This window comes from Amphiura filiformis, chromosome 3 (assembly GCF_039555335.1).
Source record: "Amphiura filiformis chromosome 3, Afil_fr2py, whole genome shotgun sequence".
Taxonomy (NCBI): Eukaryota; Metazoa; Echinodermata; class Ophiuroidea; order Amphilepidida; family Amphiuridae; genus Amphiura; species Amphiura filiformis.
In genome coordinates this window covers 27,588,068-27,603,387 of record NC_092630.1, presented here as the reverse complement: position 1 = coordinate 27,603,387, position 15,320 = coordinate 27,588,068, and the positions used below count along the sequence as shown (strand labels likewise).

Genomic DNA, 15,320 nt, shown 5'->3' with positions numbered 1-15,320 from the left:
TGTCACGTAGACTTTTTCGAGATATTAATAAACCTATGAGTTAAAGCTTCCGATTTCTGAATATTTTTAAATATTTGGTTACGCCAGGCTCGATTCATGCACTGTAAACAATTATGGTTAATAACCGTTAATTGCACTGGCTAACAGCATAGAACAATACCTGGAAGCGTCAATAGAAATTAGCATGAGGCCGCATTGATATGTAAACAGCGTATTGTTATTGAAATGTGTGCCCAGGCGTATAGAGGGCGACAGTTATGTTAGCCAGACGGAGAATGGCTGGATATGCCAGGCATGTCAAATTGCTGAGTGAAGGCTGATAATCACCTTTCTGTATAGGTAATAAGCTAGTATATTTCGTGTACCAGTTGGTTATAACAAAAAAATTTGTATCATATTAAATATATCAAGTGTATAAACTTTGAAATTTACATGAATTTGAAGAGCAGAGCTTCGAAATCTAGCTAAGTCAGGTGGTGTGAAATTCTGCTGCATAAAATATTGAATTTAACAGATATCATGGGCAGCCAACCACGATTTATCAGCATTTAAGCGATATGTTAATTAACAAAGATGAATAATAAGGGGCTGTGCAATAACTATGAGACTTCGGGGGTAAAATTTCAAACGGCTCGCCAAAAATTGCTTGCCCCCAACCCTCTCGGCTCGCCAAAAATCGCTTGCCCCCCCCTCTCGGCCCGCCAAAAATTCTTCGCCCCCCTTGTTCATGCCAAATTTTTGGGATCCCAATTTACAAACCTTAAATGTTTAGATGCATGTTGCGAGCATGAATGTGCAAAAATCGAGCCGTTTGCAAATTTTACCCTGGGGGCTCATAATTATTGCACAGCCCCTGAAGAGTACAAATGGCAATTAACTAGTAAACAAGCCTGAAATCTTAAAATGTTAAAATGTTGCCACGTGATTTCCTGAACACATGATATGTCAACACGTGACCATATTAGTCAGATTTACCGTAAATATTTGGAGTATTGGTGCACGGCTTGCACATAGTCGTAGTCAACTCTGCATTTCTTTACCTCCGTATAAAATCAATAATTCATGCTGGGAGCCAAGTAACATTAGGCCGTGTAAAATTAATATTTTGGTTCTCGTCCCTCCCTCCTCAATTTCTGGGATTTGTCAGATTTTTTTTTTTTTTTTTTAGATTTTTCAATTTTTTAGACTTTGGAATGATTTATGAAATCTTCATACATATAAATAAGTTTATTAGAGAACAAGCATCACTTCCAAGTCTTTTTGTGGTACTCTAGGGGTTTATCCTCAGAATCTCACATTTGAAAAAAAAAAAGGGCCTCATCGTTTCCTTGGAGAAGACCGAAAACTACTGACAATGCTAATTTTACATTGAAAAAAAAAAAAAAAAAAAACACCTCCCTCCCTCATCAATTCATGAAAATCCTCTGGACGAGAACCAAAACATTAATTTTATACGGCCTTATGTTTGATTAGTGCAGTTTGGTATTTTATTTTACTTGAGAGCATAAATAGAAACACATACGAATAAGGCGCCACACACCGACATCGCCCGGTTAATAATTACATTAGTACAGCCAGGGACACTGAAATGAATACACGGGATCGATACACGTTAATGTGCTACATGTATGCACGATTGATATTCAGACGATAAATCTTTTGATACCGGGGTGGAAAAGGATGAATATCTCCCGCAAATGATTTCGTATAAAGAAACCAGATGTGGTTCCTTGCACTTGAACATATATGTTCAACATAATTATCGTCGTTAGGTTGCGCTTTGAAAACTAGTGTGCGTCTTGAGCTGAAAAAGTGACCAAATTCATCAGATTTTATATAGCGCAGCGTAGACCCTCGTGGGGGTAGTCTCGGGCCAGACTGTATGTGGCTATCACGAACATACAGGATCGATGACCCGGGATCGATGAGTGTCAGACCGACTGACACAAACTGACTGTGTAGGAGACTATCGTAAAGGCAGTTAAAAGCATATGACAATGGCGTATGTATGCTCGCTGACCGTACAGAGGTCAGTCACAGGCTAATGTCATTAGCCTTAGTCGGATGTCCTTCAGCCTATTATATGTTTAAAAGCTATTAAACAGGTGGGAACACAATGGCTATTCGTGGCTGTGGATTCACCCTACCATGGCATTTTCTGCCATGAAGATATCGGGGCGATGACACTGTGCGCCATGATGGAAGGTCAGGTCGGGTATCAAAGGTTATTGTAACTTATACTACTTGTATTTCATACCTTGCCTCTGTCACGTATTTCCTTCATATTATTGACAGCAAGTCCTGATTTTGACATTGCTATTGCAAAATGTCATTTCATATCAAATTAGTAGACTTTCTTTGAAAAAACATATCACTGGTGCCTGATGGGAAATACCTCTCCGCCATTTCATAAACTGGATCTTGTTCGCCTGGTTTGTGCCCAGATGTATTGGGGCGCGCTATGCTCTCATTGATCGAACAGGCAAAGTTCGCAAAACTAACAACGTTGTTATTTGCCAATCTCAATTTACATAATCCAAGGGGTCGAACATGAATTATTCATAACGGATCGATAACTGGCCTCATTTTCTAACTAGTAAACCAGCGGAATTTTTCATAGGTTTTGCGTTGCTAATAGAACAACCGTGAATTTAGTGTCACCCCTTGCTAACAGTTAAGAAGCGCGCCATCTTCAAGATGTTGACATTTAAAGCGCTGAACGGTCTTGCACCGCTTATCTCACCGAGCTTCTGACAACATACTCTCCTGATCACCGTGAACTCAGGTCAAGTACGCAGAATCTTCTGCAACCACCAACTAAGAACTGGTCTACGGTATCATATGGCTCAAGAGCATTCTGCCACGCTGCTCCTTCACTGTGGAACAGTCCCGACCATATCAAGAAATCTAACTCTGTTGACTCATTCAAACGTGTCCTCAAAACCTGAGACGAAGGTATATTCGTCTCAGCTCAAAACGCATCTCTTCAAACTCAATATTCACGGCTGGAAAATCTAATCATCTTTTGTTCGTGTGTTTCTGACTTTCTCGTTTTGGACTTATGATGTCTTTAGACTGCCATATCTGATTTTACGTCTCTTATCTGGGGTTAAGGCGCCTTATCTTGGGTTTAGATGCCTTATCTGAGGTTTACGACCCTTATCTGGTGTTAACAACCCTTATCTAGAGTTAAGGTTATTAATTATTTTTAACTGTTGTGATTTGGTAGTTCACAGCATCTTACGAATGGTAGTGAGCTTTGGCAAAAATTGCATTGCTCAATTCATAGCGAGCGTATAGAAGAATTAAAATATCACAGATATACTTTTATAGGTGCTGCGGTTCTTGAGTTAAGTTGTGAAGAGGGCTGAAACAACAACACTTTTGTAAAACGTACATAACTAATTAACAACAATAAATTAAGCAAGTTTGCAGAGTATACGATTTGTAGAAAGAACTTTTGCAAAACATCAAGGTGTTAATTTTCAATAATATATTGATCTAGATAATGAAAATCGATTTTTAGGTTGCTTCGACCAACAATACCTCGTCTACCCTTAAGGCACCTTATGTGGGGTTTAGATGCCTTTTCTGGGGTTTATGTTCCTTATTAAGGTTTAAGGCAACTTATTTGGGGTTTAGACTGCTTTATCTGGGGTCTACGTCGCTTATCTGGGGTTACGGCGCATTATCTGGGGTTTATATGCCTTATCTGGGTTTAGACTGCGATATGCTAAGGTTAAGGCATCTTAGCCACAGGTAAGGAACGTAAACCCAGGATAAGGCCGTCTAAACCACAGATAAGGCGCCTTATCCCTAGATAAGGGATGTAAACCCAAGACAAGGCAGTTTAAACCCCATATAAGAGACATGAACCCCAGATAAGGCGGAAATGACACACTTATGCTTCTGCTCTCATTCAAAAATCACATTTACGCTCTACCAAATGGGGCCATCTTGGATTTCTGGGCAAAAATTATGTTGTAACGTCAAATTAATGTCAGATTCGGATTTCTTGGGGTCGACTTACCGGAAAAAGTGTCTTTGTACACGATTTTAGGTAATCTGGTTCAAAACTTATTTTTTTCAAGATGGCGCCGGCGGCCACCATCTTGGATTTCTGGGTAAATATGAGTTCGTAATGTCAAAGTAATGTCAAATTTGAAATCCTTGTGGTCGACTTATCCAAAAAAGTGTCTTTGTACACGATTTTAGGTCCTCTTGTTCAAAACTAAATTTTTCAAGATGGTGCCGGCCACCATCTTAGATTTCTGGGTGAAAATGATGCCATAATGTCAAACTAATGTCAGAATCGGAATCCTTGTACTCGACATATCCGAAAAAGTGTCTTTGTGCATGATTATAGGTGCTCTGGTTCAAAACTTAAATTTTCAAAATGGTGGCGGCGGCCATTTTGGATTTTGGCCTCTAGCGAAAAATGCCGGGATTTTCGCGAGGGACATAGTGGCTAATTTTTTCTAAATGGTCCATAGAAGTCGAATCAATCGTCAAACCTTACTAGCCAGAGAGTGGTCACCAAATTGAACTTTTTTCACCTAACTATTTATGTGTTTTTTGTAAGTTTGTAGACTTTTTAGTACCTTTGTGCAATTTGTTATTGATTTTGATGCGTATGCTTAATTATGTTGGTGCTTTGTATTTTGTTGTACAGTAGTTTAAGATATTTTGTTGTTGCCTACAGAGGTCTTCGGACTGAAAGCGCTATATAAGCGGATTTTTTATTATTATTATTATTATTATTATTATTATTATTATTATTATTATTATTATTATTATTATTATTATTATTATTATTATCATTATTAAATATTGTCTGGCTTTACTTATTTAATTTCAAAAGGAACCATCATTGTTTGTTTGTTGGAAGTCAAGTGGCTTATGCTAAATGTCAATTAATTGTTGCATTTTTTATTGAAGTAGATTTTTATTTTTTGGTACAAAATGTCATAGTTTTGATTATCATGATTATAGCCTAATTATGATCACTTGATTATCAAACTTGGAATGGTCTCGCGCATTTAATGTGTAATCACTCATTTCTTCGCAACCAGTCAAGCGAATCAAATAAAATGTGCGTATTATGCAAAAAAAGAATGCACTACTCGCTATTTTTTTAAAGTTTTTGATTCCAATGCCTAATGCTGGACTTTTATCACAATCCAAATTAATTCACCTGGGAATTTTTTTCTGGGATACACTGTACATTAAAATTGTGTAAAAATCCAATTTTGAAACAAATTGAGGGCGTCCTCCAGCAAATTTAACAATATTGCTTTATGTCAAAGTGTTTAAAATTTTAATTCAAAAGTTCAATTTAACTTCGCAACTTTAATTGAAGGCTAATTGAACAAGGTGAGCAGAAAGCATAACTAACGGAAACCTCAACAAAGAGTACGTCCGGGTACATTTACAGGTACATGTGATCGGACTGCGGTACCTCAGGGATCGGATCTTGGGCCAACATATTTAATCCAGTTTTTCTACCACAAACAGCACAAATTAGTCATCACAATTTATTTAACACCTTTTTATTTTCACTGGAAATGATCTCTGCGTGATTTTTTCTTGATCGTTATTTGACATTTTTGTTTTTAAAATAAAGACACAAATACATAAGTTCAAAATCAGTTGTTCAAAACTACGTGATAAATATACTTACGGCCAGCGATGCTGTATAAGGTTTGGATCAGGCGGGAGAAAGGCAGCAAAGATGGAATATAATAAGAATACCGTAAACACTACGCCCACAAATGCAGATTTCTGAAAAGAAAGAGAGGGGGGGGGGATAACACAGTCAATGTACCGGTTATTTTAAAATGATGAGATAAAACATTTCGTTGTTCACGAGCACAAATTAATTAAAAATTGCTCTGTTGTTCTATAAGCACTTCCACTTAAACATTAGTTCTGACATGTGTATGCCAGGTTTGAAAAAAAATAGCCACATTCAATTAAAAAGATTGCACTTTTATGACTGTATTTTTTTCTCTATTTCAACGTGAAAATTCTTGAGTATTTGAATACTCAAGAATTTTGAATTTCACAGTATTTCCTGGTATGTCCTTGGTCGTACTTACCAATAAATAGCGGTATTTCCCACCCGGTTAATTATTCCACACACAAAACCTATTACAAACATTCCAGGCGCTTATAAATGCAAAATTATGAAATGATCTTCATCCGTGTCGTGTTTTCTTTTAAAGACAGTTCTTGTGTGGAGTAAGGCGGTGAGGCTAGCTGAGGATCACGAAGTCAGTGCCCCTTTAAACAAGGGGTTGAATTTCCACCGCTCTCATCACTAAATTAAATATACATACCAATGTGTAAAGGGCAGCCAGGGCTTTTAGACAACCCATATATCTTGCTATGTATTAATTCGTTGGCGTTGTTTATAAACCAGACTATGTCGAAGTTACCATCAGTTCATTTCTGACCTACATGTAGAATCATCCCTGAACACTATTTCAAACTGAAAGAAAAAAAAGTTTTAGCGATTTTCATATTGATCTCTTAAAATTTGACCAAAGCCATCAGGTCAATACATTCGTCAATCTAATGTAGGCCTACGCCTATTCATTTTTTTCCCTGTATTGATCGAGGCACCTGAGTTTACACAACCCAGAACGGTACCACAATCTCGCTAATCGATAATATTTTCACAAATTAATATTACTAAAAAACTTAAGGCTGGCAACAGTAGTGGCGTTGATAATATAAGTACTAAACTACTCGAAACAATAATCAATAAAATAGCTCCTGTTATTATTATTAAATCATGGATCAACCCCATAGAAAAGCATATAAACTTAATTTTCCCAGGAAAATGTGTGGTCATTGTTTTCAGTCCCCCACCCCAGGAGGGTCAAAACTTTTAAGTTAATTGAACATAATTAATACTCTTATTTGAGTCTAATAAAATATGTTCGCTAATATGCCTGGCTAATATGGGGTATATTATCACTCGCGATTTGGTTTTCAGTTTTGTTTTGTTAAACTTGAAGAATTTCACTTTTTCTTTGATCTCATAAACCATAATAACTCCTTTCTTACAATGTGGCCAAATTATAAATAGAGATAGTCTTTTAATTGACAAGTTTCAGTAATAATAGAGAGGGCGTTTTGTTCCCACTGGGTGTCTCCATCTTGTGCGGTTTTCGATTTCTTCAAAACCGCACAGACAATTATTTTATGGTGCTGCCAATTAAAAGCAGGAATTTTCATTTTTAAATAGCAGCGATCGGTAATAAGAATAAAGAGGGCGCACACCGACACCGCCTGGCTAATAATTATTTGGTGCAGAAGGGACACTAAAATGAATACACGGGATCGATACACGTGAATTGCTATGCACGATTTTGATATCAGACGAAAATCTTCTGATACCGGGTTAGAAAATGATGAATATCTCCCGTCATGATTTTTTTCTCAAGAAACCAGATTTGGTCTCATAAACTTGGAAATACGTGTTGAACAGATATGATAGTCGCTAGAATGCGCTTTGAAAATTGGCCGTGCGCTTTGAACTCAAAATTTGTCCATTTTATATTGCGTTGGTCCTGTTATGGACTACAGCGTGCAGCGTGTAGTACAGCTGCACTCACTGTAGGAGTATAAAAGTCGATGACCATTGACCTCAATGGGGTATACAAGCTTAATCACGCACAACCAAGATCGATTACCCGGCTATTGTGAGTAGCCTTAGTTATGTCCCTCGACTAATTATTAGTTTAAAAGAGCTTTAAAGGTTTGAACCAAATGGCTAATCGTGGCTGTGGATTTAACCTACCATGGCGATTCCTGCCATGAAGATATAGGGTCGATGACACTGTGGGGCGTTTTCTTATGCGGTTTGCGATGAATCAGGGCGATGAATGATCTTGTGCGAAGGATTTCAATCGCCATCTTGTGCGATTTTGTTTGACAAAAAAACCCGCACACAAAGGGCCTGCACTTTGGCTCGTTTTTTGCAGGTTTACATGGTCCAATAATCACAAGATGACTGACATGTGGTAACAAAGGAAGCAGTCACTGCAATTTGATTATGTCCCATATGATTGGCCATTCAAGACACCCCTGTGAATATACTATAGCGGCCTTTTCAAAATATAATACCTGTTTGCTTGACTGCATTGACAATACCCGGGAACAATACACACAGTATATGCATTGGACAAACTTTTTACAATAAGCATGATAAGTGATAATGTGACCTCCAGATTTATACATCGTTCGTCTCGCACACTGACAACATTTGATTGAATGGACTGTAGGCTACTGCGCCGTGATTACGGTGAAGGACACCGGTTCAAATCCTTTGTTTGGAGCCAATCGATAAAAGCATGCAGGGCCTCTATACCCATGTACAGTTTATCCCTACATAACCTATGTCTTGAATACGCTGGCAAAGTTATGTAATAATCGGATTAATACTATATAGCAGTAGGTAAAAACAAGTTTTGAATAATCCGCGCTATAAAGTCCCATTCAGTGATCCCAGCGAAAAGTGAAAAAAAAATCAAATTGTTACGTTTATAAATTTTTTTAATGAAAACAAATGGCAAAAAACAAAACAGGAAAACGACAGTATTGACGAAGTTGAAGCCCCATTCAAATACATGTAGCTAATTTATATACTGTCAGTACCGGTATATAAATTACAGACTCACGTAAATGCATTATTTTTTGTCTTAGACACACGGTTTTCGGCTGAACCACTGCACTAGAAAGCTATGTTAGCACATCTATGACAATGACGAAAGGTACAAAATCAGCCATAGGCCTTTAGATAGCAGAAGACACCAAAGTGGTGTTTTATGACCTTTGACATTCTTTTGTGGCGAGTGACATGGTCTTTCAATTCACGCCGAGTGTCCTTGACAGGTTTGACTATGCTTCAGTGGTCATGAAAGAATTCAAAAGATAACCTCTGCCCCAATAATCCCAAGCAATTGTCTGAAACTGCTCCTCGGATCATAAGAACTCAGTCCTTAAATGATAGTCATAATAATGTCCAAAATATAAAAATTACTGACTATCATTGAAGACTGAGTTCCGCAGTCTAGTATTCAAAATCTGAGTTTTGATGATTTTTACGATCGCCGGGATGAAAAAAAATCCAAAAATCACTGAATGGGCCTTTAGTTCCCTCCTCTCCTTACCCTGGCAATATAAATCAAAGAAAAATAAAGGAAAAAATAAATAAAACAAGAAAAGAAGAAAAAAAAGACAAAGAAAATTAACCAAATTAAGGGATCTGGAATGAGCGTTTTGAGCATTTCGAGAGTATTTTTGTGGGACACGAGAGCACCTCAGACCTATCGAATTGCATTCTGAATACGCAAAATGTCTTTCTGATATCAAATAAATTTCATTGTTTGAAATTCACGATATAATACAAATTTTATGACAAATTATTAAAATTTGATATTTTTCACATTTTTGATATATAACAGTCCTCGAAGTAAATATCATAAATCTAATGTTATATTCTTAAACAGTCCTTGGCATACCATACATGTATAGGCCTGTGTATAGTAAATTTGTCTGATTTATCTGTTTTGTGCTGTTTAAGCAAATAGTTAAACATAAAATGTAAGCTTTTACTGCCAGATATGTCCCCTTTTAATTTTGAGCAGAACAAGTGAGGTAAAGCAAAGAAAATTGGAATTTACTACTACTAGCGCCAATGAATGTTATACGATTGTAAAACGGTACGATCCTCTGGGGGTGGGGGGGTGTGGGTGTGTGTGTGTGTGTGTGTGTGTCCTGCACGCGTATTTTTTTCTGCAACTATAACGGGACGCAATACGATACCGGTATGTTATAAGAATCAAACTTACAAGAAAGATGGCTCTTGTCAAATCCTACAATTCTGTCAGAGAAATATGCATATTTGCATTAAATTTTTAATTAATTGACATAATTGATTAATTAATAAATATTTTATTTAATGATTTACCATAATTCCAAATATGTCAAACAATATGTCAAATTAAAGCTAATGAAATGCTTTATAAATTGGTCAGAGCGCATTTTGCATAATGCATTTAGTACTTGAGTTACATGATTTTTACTATACACGCATAGGAGCTGTACTTTTAAAATCCGCGCCTAATCAATAATAATAGTCTTTCACTCCATTGTCAAAGTACTGTGCTCCCTGTAGCATTATGGAGTGACCAGGTCCTAGAGTGTGATGGTTTTGTAGCAGATGACAGTGCTCATTCAAGCCTGTCAAGGTCAGTTAGTAGCCACTTGCTGAATGGATGGCCATTATCAACTATCAAAGAGATGCCTTGTGCAGCTGCCAATCACAGTAGAGGTTTGATAACATTTTGTTAAAAAACCAAATGTGATATAACGACAATGCTGTGCATGTTGGTACTTAATTGTTTGGATTCTTACGTTGAAATTCCCTTGTATTAGTATTTTTATGTGTAGTGTATAGTGGTCATAAATTATATAGCTTTTAAATTTTGGGAATTTTTGCTCTGTTGCACTGTACCATTATGGAATTTGAGTAAATCAACTACCGACACAAGCAGGTATACAGTGTATTATTTTATTTTTATTTCGTATCTCAGGAGCACAGCTCACTTGGTAAGGCATCATAATTTGGTACACTAGCGCTTCGAACTTTAAATCGGAAGGTGGTGAGTTCGAGCCTCATCACGGTCACATTAATTTTATAAACCAAATATTGTTCGAACTTTTCATATTTGTTTTTCTTTTATTGTTTCTTTTCTTTGTCTTTTTTTTTTTTCTTGTTTTATTTATTTTTTTCTTTATTTTTCTTTGATTCATATTGCCAGTGTAAGGAGAAGAGGAAACTAACAGCCCATTCAGTGATTTTTTTTCATCCGGACGATCGTAAAAATCATCAAAATTCAGATTTTGTACAAGACTGCGGAACTCAGTCTTCAATGATATAGTCAGTAATAATCTTTTTGTCATTATATGACTATCATCATTTGACGACTGAGTTCTTATGATACATCATCCGAAGAGCAGTTTCAGGCAATTGCTTGGGATTGTTGGGGCAGAGGTTATCTTTTGAATTCTTTCATGACCACTGAAGCAGAGTTAAACCTGTCAAGGACACTCGGCGTGAATTGAACTGATCATGTCACTCGCCACAAAAGAATGTCAAAGGTCATAAAACATCAACTTGCTAGTGGTTCAGCCCTAAGCCGTGTAGGCCTATTTAAGACAAAAATAATGCATTTACGTGAATCTGTAATTTATATACTGACAGTATTATATAAATTAGCTACATGTATTTGAACGGGGCTTCAACTTCGTCAATACTGCCGTTTTCTTGGTTTTTTTGCCAATTGTTTTCATTAATTTTTTTTATAAAAGTAACAATTTGATTTTTTTTTCACTTTCGCTGGGATCACTGAATGGGGCTTTGCAACGCGATATATTCAAAACTTGTATTCACCTACTGTTATAGCATTAATCCGATTATTACACAACCTCGCCAGCGTATTCAAGACATCCAATGCAAATAATCACCTAGATTATGACGTATCATACCGTAAATATGGCGGAGTACTCAAATTCATTCAACAAAAGCATGATTACAAGCTATTGCAATCTACCGCGACAGCTCGTCTCACACACATAACAAATGCACTATACGATCAAATAGGTTGACGACAACGTTTGATTGAATGCACTGCATTGCGCCATGATTACGGTGAAGGACACCGGTTCAATTCCTTTGTATGGAGCCAATCAATAATTTCACGCACATCCTCTATTATTGCCCAATTATTTCCCGGATGATTGCACACTGTAAAAGAGCTATTGTTATAATGTTTGATGAAATCGTGTTTAACTACCGTGTTTGCTTAATAACGGCACAATACAGATAAAGCAGGCAGATTTACTACATGTGGTACATGTATATACATATAGGGAATGTGTGTGAGTCGAGTATTACCTAATTATAATAGGGGCGTATCCAAAAATGAATTCACGCCCCTTTCAAATGTCGAGCCAAAGTGCAGGCCCTATGACAGGTAGGCCTATTACCGTGGTACCACAAGTGAATACTCTTTATACTCATTCGAAACAGCAGAATGGGTACATCATATCAGTAATTACAATCCATGATCTCACAGCAAAGTACAGGATGTTCCAAAAATAACAAAACAAGTAAAAATTGATGGTCTTGCAAAAGTATTTTATTGTTGTTGAATATAGGATAAGTTACGTAAAAATTCATTTGGTATACAAAATGTTTCCAAACTTTCATTAGAAATTTTTCATAAATACATAACAAAGCCGGCCGCCAAAAAGGTTGAATAAAAATTTAGTCCGAGTCAAGATCAAAAATAGAGGTCCACTTACATATTGGGCACTCTTGCCTTACGTTTACATTAGGGGTGGTGCAATAATTATGTGTACCCCCGGGTGGTGAATTCTCAAAATGGTCTGCCAAAATTCGCTTGCCCCCCCCCCCTCTGGCCGTGGCCGTGCCAAAAACCCCTTTGCCCCCCATTTGATGTGCCAAAAAATCTTTGCCCCCCCCCCTTACCAATGCAAGAGTTTTGGGAACCTGAATTTAGAACCTTAAATTGTCTTACCATATAATGCGAGCGCAGCGAGCAGGAAATTTTGCATATTTGAACGTGTTCCTAACGTTTTCCTACACCTTTTTAGGGCATAATATAGAAACGGTGCCCAAAATATCGAAAAGGGGTATAATCCTTCTTGTCTTCCATGAGCAACCGCGTCACATCGGGTATAATCTTCCTTCCAGGAGCAACCACTGTGCATGATTGACGGGCTATTCCATTGCTCGTAATAGGGTACCTGGTAGTGTATTTTAGCGGGACAATGCTGGATGGTGCACGCGCGCGTGCACGATGTGCAAGGTAGACTTTCGCCTAGACTTGGCATGTGGTTGTTGGTGTAGGGGTGTGGGGTGTGTGTGGGGGGGGGGGGGGGGGTGTTCGCGGGGGCGTGTTGTACGAGATGTTAGGAATTATTTAATAATAGTTATTAATATTGGAAGAACGTTTTAAACTTTAATTTAAGGCATCATATACGATTTTATACTAGGCCTATTTTAGATTTTCAATTAATAACAAAATAATAAAATTGCATTTAAAAATTATATTAATAGCTAGGCCTATTTATTATCGCACGCCATCATGGTAACAATAAAAAAAAATGGCACACTTTCCGATAAAAATTTGGGAAACAAATTAATTAAAAAAAAAAAAAGATAAAAACAATCTTTCTTAAACCAAATTTTCATGAAATTGAGGGCCATCAATAAACCAAAATGCACCCCGGATCTGTCGCACATCCCCGTAGTAGGTCCCGGGAGTAGGCCTAGGTCTACCCTCCTTTCCCCCCCGCTCCGTTGCCCTAAACTAGACGTGTAATATAACCGCCACGAGTATTTTTTTTTACCTGTAGGCAAGTTCACCCCTACAGTCGCAATAGTTCTAGCCCAGATAGCTTTTAACTCACGCCTACTAATAACGTACTTTCATAAAGTGATGGCGCTATAAGGTTTACCACGGAAGCTGTTTGGTTTACCGTGGAAGAAGATTATACCCTATATGAAAATATCTGAGCCAAAAATCGGTTGCTGCCCCCCCTTTTGACTTGCCAAAATCGCTTGACCCCCTTTCGACCTGCCAAAAATGCTTGCCCCCCCCCTTTTGGCCTGCCAAAAATCTTTGCCCCCTATAATTCACCACCTCGGGGTACACATAATTATTGCACCACCCCTTATATAGACAGTGTTAATACGTCTGCATGTAATGAACACGATACTAAATAAGCGAGATTTAATCAATCTATGCGACAGATAGCAAGTCCGGCACGCGTAATTTTTTTCTGCAACCATAACGGGACGCAAAATTTTATTAACTCCTAACCCTTACCCTAACCCTAACACTTACCCTAACCATAACCCTAAACCTTTACTATGTGTTCCTATGGGTTATAAAAATTTTGCGTCCCGGAATTATGGTTGCAGAAAAAATATTACGTCCGAAACAGAAACGCACGGAATCTTATTGTTGTAAACACACATACCAAGGCACAATGGCTATAATACACGTATCTTAATATTAAAGCGTCAGTCTGAATCAAACGTCTGTGAAATTTGGGTAGCCAAATAGGTTCTGGACGGGATATTATAGTTATATCACGACAAAAAACGTTATTCTTCTCCACAGTTTCATGAATTTACATCCATCAGTATCACAAAATACACCAGGATATAATTAGCATCTCTCACAATAAGCAGTGTACTTCGGTTATATTTATAAATACGCACGTGACTCATGGGCACGACATACCAAGACCAACAAGCGTGACATAAATCCTCATGCATTGACCACTGTACAGAAGGATAGGAACTCTGTAGATAAATATCTACCAAAAAAACGTTGACAACGTAAAGAAATCAGCAAGTTTAAAAAAACCCACCTCGGCTCACTTTTTGAAACTTGGTCCCATTTGTTAAAGGTACTGATTTAAACTTTATCATATTTATATTAATTTAAAACATTTCCAGAAGTGTTATGTATCTTTAATGTGCAGATGCGATATTAATTTGTAAGCTTTCTGGAACGACCTGAAAGGTTTGTTCTTGCATGATAAGTCAATATCTTTTTGTGTTTTGTTTTATAATATCATGATTAATGATTGAATTAAACGAATAACAAGTAGGCTTGTAATCTTGTTGGAAACGCTGTATTCTGTTGAAATAAAATAAAAACACTGATTTGCTGTTGGTGTTCAAAATGGGACCAAGTTTCAAAAAGTGAGCCGAGGTGGGTTTTTTAAATTTGCTGATTTCTTTACGTTGTCAACGTTTTTTGGTAGATTTCTTTTCTTTTTATGAATGTAGCCATGTTTCTTCAAGCTTTGAAAGTCATCAGGTTACGAAGTGCACCATAAAACGAATAAAACGAAAATGGATGTTTGAAGTTGCTATTCTTGATTCATGACAATAAATAATTAAACAAAACTTTATCAGTCGTTTATTTTTCAAACTCGCTCGTCACGCGTGACTGTAATGTTCAGAGGCGTACACAATGATCAATAAACATTTTAATATACTTTAATTATTCAAGGCTACGTAAATATGTAAAGAAAATGTAAATATGAACAACACACACCCAATGTTGACATGCAATGACAGAGGATACACAGAGAGTAAACCCGATTTAGGCCTACTTCATGTCGGAACTGGTAAATGCGCATATATTTAAGCCTATACTACGGAAGCGTCTAAATGCCCCCGATAATCGTGTTTTAATGTTTGT

General features: G+C 37.2%; 1 protein-coding gene across 4 annotated transcripts in view; it reads right to left on the bottom strand.

Annotated features, from left to right (window-relative positions):
• LOC140148301 (galactosylceramide sulfotransferase-like) overlaps nt 1–15,320 on the bottom strand; it is a 31,992-nt gene that overhangs the window by 964 nt on the left and 15,708 nt on the right. Inside the window, exons 1-2 of one of the 4 annotated variants that reach the window (XR_011858467.1) lie at nt 6,339–6,459; nt 5,681–5,781 (exon numbers count right to left, since the gene is read on the bottom strand). The gene's annotated coding sequence lies outside the window, so the exon portion shown is untranslated. The other 3 variants (XR_011858469.1, XR_011858466.1, XR_011858468.1) reach the window with 3 other exon arrangements.